Source organism: Anabrus simplex, chromosome 1 (assembly GCF_040414725.1).
Source record: "Anabrus simplex isolate iqAnaSimp1 chromosome 1, ASM4041472v1, whole genome shotgun sequence".
In the NCBI taxonomy this organism is placed as follows: Eukaryota; Metazoa; Arthropoda; class Insecta; order Orthoptera; family Tettigoniidae; genus Anabrus; species Anabrus simplex.
This window is the reverse complement of record NC_090265.1, coordinates 1089771759-1089784849: the sequence shown is the minus strand read 5'-3', so window position 1 is coordinate 1089784849 and position 13091 is coordinate 1089771759.

Here is a 13091-nt window from a genome sequence, read left to right as displayed (position 1 = left end):
CACATGGGTGCCTATAAACAATTGATAATTTTGGTGGTGAGGCAATAAAAGACATAGCCCTTCTATTGAGTGCATTATTGTCAGTTACAATGCATATGACCTTAAAACCTATTGCATGTAATCCACAAACCACTTTCTTAATAAATTGAAACAGACCCTCACCATTGAGCTTCTTGACTGGAAGTATGTGTACTACATCTTTGAATGATGACAATAAACTTTGAATCATAAAAACTTGAGCACTAGCAGCAGCATTTGAGGAATTATATGCAGCACCTAGTATGTTACCACCAGTATAATCTAGGTAAGGTTTCAGATGGATTTCATCAACCATTAGTGAAACAATATTATCTGATACACTAAGAAATTTATATTTCTGCCTTATATAAAGGAGAAAATTCTTGTCAATTTGCTCCATAGCTGGGTTGGTATTATATGCTGAGCAAATTTTATGCAGTGTGTTGGGATGGGGCAGTATCAAATAGCCTGAACTTCTCATAAATCTATATGCATGAGGTGAAATAGAAAATAAAATACTGCAAAAAATGAGGAAATCTGATGAATAAGAATAATGATTATTGGGTAAATTAAATAACAGTAACTGTTCACATATAAAGTTGTTCAAACTAGATTCTTCTCCTTTAAGTAGCTCTGATAACTTCATTAAACTGTCCTTAATAAACTGAAAATGATCTTTTATAAAATCCTGATTTTCTAATCGTCCAATCTTATCAAGTTTGAACATACTGTCTGCTACATCATTGATATTACTAACTATTATAGGAAACTTTCTTTTATCTAGGTTATTAAGTTCCATTTTCCCCACATGTAAGGACATACTCAGGTCACTTTTTACCACAATGGAAGCTAGGAGTGTGGGAATATTGCATGTTTCGAGTAGGACAAATGAAACATTAGATTCTGATTTAACACAGATCCAGTCATCTAAAATTTGGATATTATGGAGACATTGAAGAAAACCTTGAAAGTCTGTGAAATTCCTTTTGTCTTGGTACTGAGCATGGGTTTTCAAACTTTCTGCTAATGCTGTTTCAAGATCCCTGTTTTACAACCTTTCTCTTCTTTGATCACCACTCTCTCTACACGAAGAAGTGGAAGAGAGATAAAAGGGGCAGTTGGGCATAATTGTTGGCACTGCTCCCTGTTTCAGACGAGGTTTCTGAAGAGTTATACAATACTTATTTCCAGTCTTACTGTCATAGCAGTCACTATGCCTCAGGATTTGGTCCTCACTGAAATGCAGTTCACAGACCTTAAAAAGAAAAAGAAAAGTCTAATTTGTTATGCCAATACCTTAGAAAACAGTGAGGTAATTAATTAACTACGGATAATCATCTCAAAATGGGCAGTTAAAATGTGGAACAGGACAGCAACTTGATGTGTGTGGTTCAAATTAGGGTGGTCTTAGACTCAAATATTATAAATATTAAATGTTCACATTTATCACCTGGTTCAGTTTGAGAGATAATGAATACAGTATAACAAGCTTCCTAGACCTTTAAGTGAAAAATAAGAGCTCACAGCATAAAACGAACAGAATTTTCAAAATATAAGTACTGAGCTTACCTTTGAATTCTGCGTGACCTGGAAATTGTCTCGGCGTATTGCGTTAACCCATATCTTGCGAAGTCCTTCATCGCTTGGGAAGGAAAACACAGCTACACGGGATCCTTTATCATAATTTCCCCTGCAGCGGGGAACGGAACATTTAAACACCATTCTTCTACGAACTGTAATACCGGTACACTACACTAATTATTTCGACCATACGCCAGTATTAAACAGATTCAGCACAGCATTATTTAGTCGCATGTTCCTCACGCACAACTCAACATAGCAGCCATGTTTGATGATACTCATTACAGTAGGGGTGCCAACATGGAAACTTCAATTTTTCTCCAGGTGAAGAGGCAGGGAAGGGAAAATAAATTGGTTCGAAATACATTTAACCGTTTTTATTCATTAATGAACTTCGTTGGTCTTTGTAGTTCATTATAATCACATTTATTTACGATGCTGAGCGTGGAATTAATATTCCATACGTGGGGTGAAATAATAGACGTTGGCACCTCTACTATGCTTAGTTCCTCCTTTCACCGCCAAGGAATCTCTCTCTTTGCTGTGATCTAAACGCTGGGTCGTCGACTGGCCACGTCTGCCTATCCCCGTGACGTCACATACCTCACGACACATCTGTTGTAAGGCCTGTAGTATTAGTAGGTACTGGTACTGCTCGACCTAGATCGAGCAGTGACGTCATCAGCTCGAGCCGCTCGAGCTGTGCTCATGCCCATCCCTAGTGTGTGGTATTTGTTAGAGGGAGGTCCGTTTACTGCCTGCCGAGGCGGGATAAAGGGAGTGGGTGTGTGGTTGCCATGGAGATAAAACTTCAGGGCAGCCCGTCTTGCTGGGAGTTGCCAAACCTGTCACTGTCACTGATAAGAACCTGATTGTTTGTATAAGAGTGATCGCAAGTGGGACGACACCGCCTGGCTAGGTAGTCTACAACAGATCACAGCGGTCAGAATGAAGGAGGGAACAAGTGAGCCGGAAGCGAGGGGTAAGAGCATGTAGAAAGGAATACTGGAATGTGGCAACATCGTGAAATGGCACGTGCTCCTCCCTCCAACCTTACCTGTCAGACGCCAACTTTAGTTAAGTCTAGTATAGTAATGAGTGCCAAATATATGACACTTCCCGTGTAACTGCTTGCTGCAGGTACGCATTGCAGTGCTCGCTCTGCAACTCCCCTCCTTACTTGCCCATGTCCTGACTACTGATCGCCAAGCTCATACGAAAATACCCATCGCTAGTCAAACACGTCAGTTCCCTTCAACAGTTAACTACAGATCTCAACAGTCAACTACAACTACACGCCTATCGTCCGCCTCTATTGTGTAGTGGTTAGTGTGATTAGCTGCCAACCCCAAGGGCACAGGTTAGATTCCCAGCTCTGCCAGGAAAATTGAAAAGTAGTACGAGGACTGGAACCCGGTCTACTAAAATCGACTTTGACTGGCAGAAAAAATGGGATCTTTCTCCAACTCCTATGTAACTTGCATTAGTAAGGAGGGAATACCATTTTAATGAACAATTCCCTTCTCGATTTGACTAGCAGAAGTCAAGGGAGCATGGAATTTTGTTGAAAACTTCCCTAACCGATTGTGTTTGGGAGCAGGCAAGTGTGCCCGCCATTATAATATGTTTAGCCATCTAAAATGTGACTGACATTACGCATAGTGGTCTGCTATTATAATGAAAAATCACCAACTCGGTGTGACTGCTATTAAGAAAAAGGGCCAGTTATTATAATGATGACACCACTACCCAATTTTGACTGGCAGTAGGGAAGGTCCTTGCCATTATAATAAAAACTCATCTACTGTTATCTGTCTGGAAGTAGGAAAGGGAGATTGCCATTTTAACGAAAATTCCCAAAATCGACTGTGACCGCGCAAGTAGGTAATGGGGCCTGCCATTATAATGGAAACCTACTCGATTGTGAATGGCAGTAGGCAGTGAGCCTGCCGTTATCATCACAACTCCACCACTCTCACTTTACATAGGAAACAATGCATGGGATCCTCTCCCTGCTGTTTCTGGATAACGCTAAGTGACATGCAATTTAAAAGCTAATCTTATTCCGTGCATGCACAGTAACTTACTTCGATATCCGTATACAATGTAGAATACCGTTGCGAAGCACGGGTACATTTGCTAGTGTTAATAATATTATTTGTTTTACTCCCCGCTAAGGTATATTATTAGAATTGATAATATTAGAACAGTCGTGGACCGTCGCGGTTGGGCGGTGCACGAGTGAGTCTAGGTTAGCAGATCGTTGTGATGAGTTAGTATCTTCATTATGCTGAGTTTTAAAATATATCTATGAGGGCATACGTTTGCTTTTCATGCATATTTGATTTCCTTACGTCGCTGTTTTATGTATAGGTATTCAACGATTAAACTATTACAAATCCCCCTACCCAACACTACTATTCCTCTTGCCTTGTAGGGGTGTAGATTTTATTCTGTCCTTAGAACAAAATATAATATGAGCGGAAGGTAAACTTTGGAATCTGAATTCTTTGCTAGTTGCTTTACGTCGCACCGACACAGATAGGTCTATGGCGACGATGGGACAGGGAAGGGGTAGGAGTGGGAAGGAAACGGCCGTGGCCTTAATTAAGGTACAGCCCCAGCATTTGCCTGGTGTGAAAATGGGAAACCACGGGAGACCATTTTCAGGGCTGCCGAAGTGGGGTTCGGACCTACTATCTCCCGAATACTGGATACTGGCCGCACTTAAGCGACTGCAGCTATCGAGCTCGGTTTTGGAATCTGAAAGGAATTTTAAAGATTCCCTAGGATCCACTAATCTAGCTCACAAAAGAACGAGCGTTGGCCAAGTAACTGCGGTATGACTTGATTCCGTGACCTAGATAGTAGGAGCGGAACACGATTTAACAGTTAGCCGCAGTCCTTTTCTAGCCGCTGAACTCAATGTACTACACTGTGCCTATTATTGAACAAATATATAATGATTTTGTTCTGTTGTCACTCCACCCCCCGCCCCTCCTCCAAAATAAAAATAAAAAACGAACATCGTATTCCGGAGTGAATTATTAACATGCTATCCAAGATACCTTTCGCCTCAACACATTTCGTGACACGAATCTAATCAATTTAAGATATCCGAGAAGCAATTGTCTCCCCTTTCGTTTATTTAAGTTAGGATTGCGGGCATGGTGTTGGAGAACGTACTTAAAATTTACGAAACGAAATAGGAGATACATTTATCCTTTCAATTTACGACTTTAGAGTGCTTGAAATTCTGTGGATTTACAGTGACCTTAAGACCAGGACTGCACAGCCGTTTTAATTGCCCTGAGCAAATCTTACTATCTCATTATCTTATTATCTTATTATCACTCATGACCCGAGTTATAAAATAATATTTATCTGAAATTAAAAATAAATATTGAAAATGTGCCAAAATTTTAATTCACACACTAGAAAACATATTACGTTAAAGAAGTTTCTTAAGTCTGCAAAGGAAACTGAAACTAAGATCTTTATTTGACAGCAATATTCCTAATTTGATAGTAATATTAGTAAATAAGAGAATAAAATATCGTACATATAAATACACGATAAATCAAGATGATCATTTATTCGGCACAGTTCGTCGGTAAGGTTGGAAAGTGCAAGGGTCTCTGGTTAGATTACAGAAAGAGGTAGCTGAATGTGCGTCAAAATTTAAAAATAATGAAAGGTCATATTATATATAATTTTGGATTACTTGTGATAATAAAATATTTGCTGATGTAGGGCGCGGGAGTAAGTCAGGATGAATATAATGATTCATTTCTTAACGTTACAGTTATAATATCACTTGTCACATCTTCCAATCGAATATTCCCGCCTCCAAGTGCGCATAGCGATACACTATTGAGTCGATACACTCAGAAAACTGTTTACTTTCGAAACTTCGATTTCAAGACATTATAATAATGGCAAGGGCGCCCATGCCCGGGGGCAAGATGAGGCCGCCCCCCACCCCTAACTCTCATAGAAAGGCAAAAATATAGTGTAGTCATGAATTTTCCTTTCAAGAAAATTATTTGAAAGTGAGTATTACATAGAAGCGGTAGTACCGTCCCCCAGCAACAGGCAGGGGATACCGTGGATTATTCTACCACAGAATACAAGTCGCCATTTATATTCCCGAAATATTAAAAATACTACGTACCCCCCCCCCCCATAAAAGCGGTCATATGGGCGCCCATGTTTAATGGTATACTTAAATTGTATTTTGAATTGATATATCATAACGTCTGTAAGTTTTACCGGAGTTAAACATTGGTTGTTGTCAGTACGTTGTTCTATCATCATGTTCTACTGGTTGGCAGGGAATCAGATTGGAGAGGACCTTCACATCAGAAGAAAACCTAGGCAATCTCCTCGAAAGTCGAATCTAACTTCATATTTAGATCATGATACTGATACAAATCACATTATGCTGAGGTTTATAGTCAGTTATTACTATAGCGTATATTTAAATTTGACAAACAAAAATTTAACACATTCTCACTATACTTCCAGTAGGTGAGGTTAGTGTTGTCGGTATCCCCCGCATGTCACAAGAACGCACTGAAGGTAACCCAAGGTGCTCTTAACTTAGGAGCGTGAGTTGGTGACCACGGGGTTCCTAGATGAGCCTCGCATTTATTCTACTTACTTGTAGCAGGCTCCACACTTTGCTTTCCTATCTGTCCTTCGGTGGTCAACTCTTGTTTCCTTCTGAACTCGATGGTATTTGGTTTGCGAGGTCCAATGTGTCTCATTCTCTCGTCGTGTTCCCTTTCTGATTTTGATACATTTATTCTTTGAAGTGTCGAGCCTCTTCCATTTTCTCTTTTATTAGTTTTAGTACAGGATGGTTGTACTTCCTCTTAATAATTAATACCACCTCAAACCATACTTCAATGTATATTCTTTGCTAGTGGCTTTACGTCGCATCGACTCAGATAGGTCTTATGGCGACGATGGGATAGGAAAGCGTTAGGAGTTGGAAGGAAGCGGTCGTGGTCTTAATTAAGGTACAGCCCCTAACCGCACGGCCAACTCGCCCGGTCAATATATTTCAATGACTTCAAAATACCTTGTGAATTTTTTGCCTGACATTATTTTGTGCAAGTGACTTAGTTTTAACTACAAGCAAACTTTAGTTAAAGTCTCCACAACTGATTTATCCTGGAATCTTATTTCAAACAGTTTGCTGTGTTATCTTGGCTGATTTTAAACTTTTACATCAAGAACATCGTTAGAGTTAGGTGGGAGATGTTATGAACAACTGACTGAGTTTCAGAGAGGGAACATTAATTACCTGCGAGAGAGTGGATGGACATGTTGTCAAATAAGACACCTTAACAGTTTTCAATTTCATTGGATTTGCGAGGTAGTACTATGGTATATAGAGTTATCAAGAGACAAAGCAACCTGCAAAAACTCTGGTTGAACAAGAACACTTTTTTTCTATAGAGGAGAGTCGGTCCATTAGAAGAGCACTGATTTGCCCGCTGTTGAATAAAACGTTGAAAGTGCTCAATTTTTTTATCCTTACATCAGTCAATGAGCTATCTGGGCCTATCTACAAACGAAGAAAACAGTGAAAGTCACCGGAATGTGGGAGATATACTGTATTTATAATAAGGTTGACATGCCATATCTTATCATCTTTGAGAATTAGTTTCATTCTCCTTAACTAAACGTCGCATAGACAAGGTGTTGCCTTATTAGTGGCAAGCTCTTATCGTTGATTACGGACTTATTTCAGACTAAGCGTAGGATTAATAATTCTGTATCAATAATTTATGGTGCAATATTCATCCCGTAAGCTTTGTGCATTAGTCTTATTCTGTTCACTCAACTTCATATATAGCGGTGTAGGCGCTTGTAGGAATCGTCCCCAGAGATATTACGAGGTAAAACCGAATGACTAACTAGATTTTCACCCATCTCCTATGATGAATATTTTAATCAGAATGTTGTGTCAAACAACCACGAGAAAGTCGGTTACTCATAACCATATTAGGGAAAATTGTTCAATGTCTTTAAAAAAGTTGCAAATTTGTTTCTAAAACTAGCCATCAGATGGTAATTCATTTCACGAAATTTCCTGGAAGATATAGAGAGGCTAGCTGTGAGAGAGACATGCATATATTTTATAAGAACAGACTTTCGGACTAGTTACCCTTTTGAATGGCCTTGGTAAAATACTGCACCCGTCCGCTACCCATCGGATCTCCGGCGATAAATCTACAGGGTCGTGAACTGGGTTATGCAATCAAGTGGGCATAATAAATATATAAAAATAACTTAGCGACATAAAGGGTAGGAGAATACGGGTGTCATATATCTAAACATGAATGAGAACAATATTTTAAAATTTAAAGAAATCAAAGGGGTTTATCCTACTCCTGATGATTGTGGAAACTGATGCAAAATAACCATATTGAATATACATGAATTGTACTCATTTCACTCGTGATGACTAAACTACATCAAATTAGAACTCGCATGCATGATGATACAACTGGCTGAGTACCAATCAACATAAAAGAACATTCCAATGAACACTACTGGCGGTAACCATTCTACACAAAGTCGAACTATGTAAACACAAACCGAAGAAAATTCCCAAATAAAAATGAAGAATAAAATACAATAAAAATAAAATCTACGGTATTTACAAAATGTAATTCACTCATAATTGTTACTAATTGAACACAGTGCCATTAATTAGCACATTTATATTATTATTTACAAATTAATGAACTTTAAATGGATATTCCGTAATGATACGAGTCGTACTAGTAAAGTGGATGTACTCAACCTTATCCTGAGGACACCGCGGATAACTACGGGACGTCCATTGGTTGATTTATTCCTTCAAAGCTTCCATGTAAACTGCTACGTTGACCAGGTCCGAACTAGAACTCCTAGGATGAAACTCCATAATCTTTGACACTGGAGTATCCTTAGTAACTACGGCACAAAACACACACAGTTAGGCCCGATTCAAATGCGCAATACTAATACAAGGTTATTAATTAAACGTCCTCATTTAGTTTAATAGTGAGTAGTGACGTCTTAGTGTCAAGCCCTGTGTCTCAGCTCACTATAACTATTATTATGAAGGTTCCAATAGTCCCTTCTTTGTTTTAAATGATGCCGTTAATGATAATAATAATCTCAGTACAAGTTCGTGCTCTGAATTACGGCCAAATAACCGGAAAGTGCACTCTAATATATCACCGATATCACTTATTCACACACACCAGTTGTTTAAGACATTACCACTATTCTTTAAAATAAAAGTTCACATACAAAGGAAACTGTTGCTCGAGACAGTCACGCATGTGTTTCTCACGAGATAAAAACGCAGAGTGCCCAGTGGTGACGCTTCCTACACCCCCTCTCAAAGTACCCATACGCCCTATTCTCGGTGTGTTAGAAGCACAATAGTGCGACAATCAGGTGACCAGTGATCTTTCATATGATTAAAACTCACCCGGAAGAAATCTGATCGCAGAATCCACAGTAATGAATAAAAACCTGTCCTTAATTACCAGCTCACTAAAGGGACTTCCCTGTTGACTGCGCTTGAAGACATTTAACACATGACCTCTGTAACTTTTCACTGTTATATAATCATATATACCTTCTTTTAACAGGAGATCCTCACCATAAACGACGTCACAAACCATAAGTATATTCACAGATCAACAGTTCTTTTGAATCCTTGTACAGTGCAGTATTATTAAATTCGTTAATTCCTTTGATATAGAAAACGAAGTTGGCCAAGATGTTTCAAAGATGGTTCCAAAAATACAATGCTAAAAGTTTACTTCTTCCACTCACCAACTGACTTGTGGTGGGGATAACTTCTGCCTTCTTTCCATGTACGGGTTCCCTAGTTCTGCTTAGGGGAAAAATTCTCTAGCCTCGGGCTTGGCGTTCCACGCTTCGAGTTCCCGCGAACTCGCTCTCCACAAAGAAATGCGTGACCACTTGATCCCTAGTCCTTGGTTCATGTCCCTGTCGGGTATAATACTTCTATAGTATCACTTTCTTATCGTAAAAGGTGACTAAAAGCCGAAGTCAGGCTACCTCAACTTGAGATCTCGGGTGGTGACCACGGGTTTTCAAGCTAGGTCTGGTATAGCTTAGGTTTACTTGTGCCAGGCTCCTCAATTTCATCTTTCCTGTCTGATCTCCCTTGATCATCTCTCGTTCCCTTCTGACACTGATGGTACTAGACTTGCGAGGCGTCATGTCCTTTATGACCTTTCCCTATCTTTTGCCAGTATGCTCATTCTTCGAAGTGTTAGAAATCTTCTGTTTTTTCCTCTGATTAGTGTAAAGAGAATTAAATTAATTCAAGAAATGTGCCAAAAAAGGCAGATGTCTGTGAGAAGCTCATCTGGAACTACACAAGAATTTGCAGGTATAGTGGGAGTAGTTAATTTTGGACAGTTCTGCAGCCGCCACCACAACACACCCCCTCGGAATGACCTCCGCCACAGGAAATGTGCTGACTAACAGTCCATGCTTAACCTCATATGACCTTACTTGGCAGGCGATTTGAAAAGTAGGGTGATTGGTTAAGAGTGCACCCACAACCTTACACGATTTTGCGCTGGCTACGTGTGCAGGCCTAACCTCACAGCCCCTGGGTTAGACCCTAGGCCTAAGGGCTTTAGCATTAGAGACCCGTTCGATGCGCAAGATTGCTCGTTAACCTAGCTGCCAACGTGATTATTGACAAGAGTGCAAGCTTAATCTAACATGCATAACATGTTCAGGCTTAACCTTACAAGGGCGTTACAGACTCGAATTTGAAATTCGATTCCAGGCTTAACTTAACTGGACAAGATGAGACATGGTCCAGGGTAAATTTAGGCGGGGGCTTTGATTCTGAGCTTGGTGGAAGCTGAACTTGAAAGAAGATGGTGACTACACATTGTACTGATAGGATTAGGGAGACGGCGTAAGGTTTAATACAGATGCTTTATTCAGAGCGATGTAACATTGGTAAGCATCTTTGGGGCTCGAAGATGGGCGACTGCAGATTCATTCCTCCTCCTCCTCATTCTCCTCTTCGTTCTCCTCGTAGACTTCCTCCTCCTCATAGAACAATTAGCGTATGACTACCCCCTCCACCTACTCCTGAGTGCAAGCTTAACCTAGCAGGCAAGGATTCGACCCCAAGCTTAACCTCACAGGCCGTGGATTCAACTCTAGACTTAACCTTACAAGGGCGTTAGCTTTACAGACTCAAGTCCGATGTCCAAGTGTGTTAGCTTAACCTAACTGTCAACGTAATTGTGGACAAGAGTGCTAACTTAACCTAAGAGGAACCCATTTGACGCCAGGCTTAACCTTACAAGGGCGTTACAGACTCAAGTTTGAGATTCGATCCCAGGCTGAACCTAACTAGACTAGATCAGATATGGTCCAGGGTAAGTTTTGGAGGGGGTTCCGATGCTGAGCTTGATGGAAGCTGAACTTGAAATAAGATTGTGGCTACACATTGCACTGATTGGATTAGATAGCTTAATATATGTGCTTTAATCATAGGGGACATAACATTGAAAGGCGACCTTAAATCTCAGCGACCGCATGAAGTGCAGAAGGGCGATCACGCTTGGGCATCACACTTGGAGCTCTAATGTTAACACCCTTAGGCCTAGGGTCGAAACCATGGTGTGTGATGTTAGACCTGCACACGTAGCCAGTGTAACATCATGCAAGGTTATGGGTGCACTCTTAGCCAACCACCCTACATTTCAAATCGCCCATGGTCTTGTGAGGTTAAGCATGCACCCTTAGTCAGCACATTCCGTGTGGCGCAGGCTTCTCCGAGGGGGGGGGGGGTGGCGGCTGCAGGACTGTTCGAAAGTAACTAATATTGGGCCCCCATCAGAAGTCACCTCTCAGTCTATGCCTCTTCATCATCATCATGGACGAATTAATAAATCAAATTTAGGGTGTAGCCCCATGGAACATGCTGTTTGCAGATGATGTGGTCCTTATGGATGAAAGCTTACCTACAACAGAGGCTGAACATTTGGAAGGAGGTGTTAGAAAGAAATGTGCTCAAGATAAGCAGAACTAAAAAGAAGTATTTCCATTGCAATTTATCGATGCTCAGGATGGTTTAAAGTTTGGGTATGAGGAAGTAGCAAAAACCAGTACCTTCAAATATCTCGGACCAGTGATACAGGATAATGCAGACATCGACAGAGGTATTACCAATCGGATCAACAGTAGCTGAATGAAGTGGCGGGCAGCTACCGGTTTTCTTTGTGATAGGAAGGTCTTTCTTAACCTGAAGAGAAAAATCTACAAAATGCTTGCCCATCCAGCCATTATATAGGATTCGGAATACGGGGCTAAAAGAGACGAGAGATGAACAAAAACTTAATGTGGCTGAAATGTAGATGTTCGGATGGAGTCAGGATGTAACAAGGCTAGAAAAAAATTCTAATGACATCATTCGCCACTCTCTGAGAGTAACACCAATATCTAAGAAACGGAGGGAAAATCTATTGAGATGTTTCGGTTACCCTCAGCGAAGACCAGAAGATTATGTGGCGGAGAATAGATAGGCAGGCGGTAGAAAGCCAGCCAGCCCCGGCCGGACCTAAATTAAAATGAAAAACCTGCATCAGAAAGGACATGAATAGTATGAATGATGATGAAAATAGAGTACATGATCGAAGTTACTGGAGGAGAGTTAATAGAAAAGCCCACACCACCTGAATGGGATAAGGCAAATAATTAGAATAAGAAATAGAAGTGTTAAGAGTGGATAAGAGGATAGTTGCCCTGTTGTATTGCCTCTTAAAGCAATAATTACTATCACCATTCGGTTTAGCATTATAATCGTACAGTACTTGAGTAAACTGAAACAAACATTTGAAACTCTCGTATAAATATTTGAACACATATATCAGATGCAGTACTGTATAACATCATTGGGAAATTCGAAATTGAACAGAAGATAAATAATTTTCCTCATTTAATTTAATTTAATTTAATTTAATTTAATTTAATTTAATTACCTGTTTACAGAAAATGGCATAAATATACTATTACAACTCGTAGGAAATACTTCACTCAAGATCGAGAGGAGGAAAATAAATGGAAGGGGAACACTGAACACTGAAGTACGAAATTCAGTAAATTACCGAAAAAAGAAGTGCATAACTCTCTTCATAACTTCAAGTGTAAATATTTGAACACATCAAGCAGTTGAAGTATAAGATCATTGCGAACTGCGAAATTGAACACGAGATAAATCTTCATTTCACTCCTCTTTTTCTGAAAATGGTAAGTTTAGTAAATAGTACTGTGTAGGTAAATATGTACATAGCCTATTTATATACTAATATACCTTAGGACACATGCTTGGTGTATATCCGAAGGGACCACTGCAAGAGAATAATCGTCATCTAAGTGTTAGAGCAGTTCTAGCTGCAGTATTGAGGGAAATGAAGTGG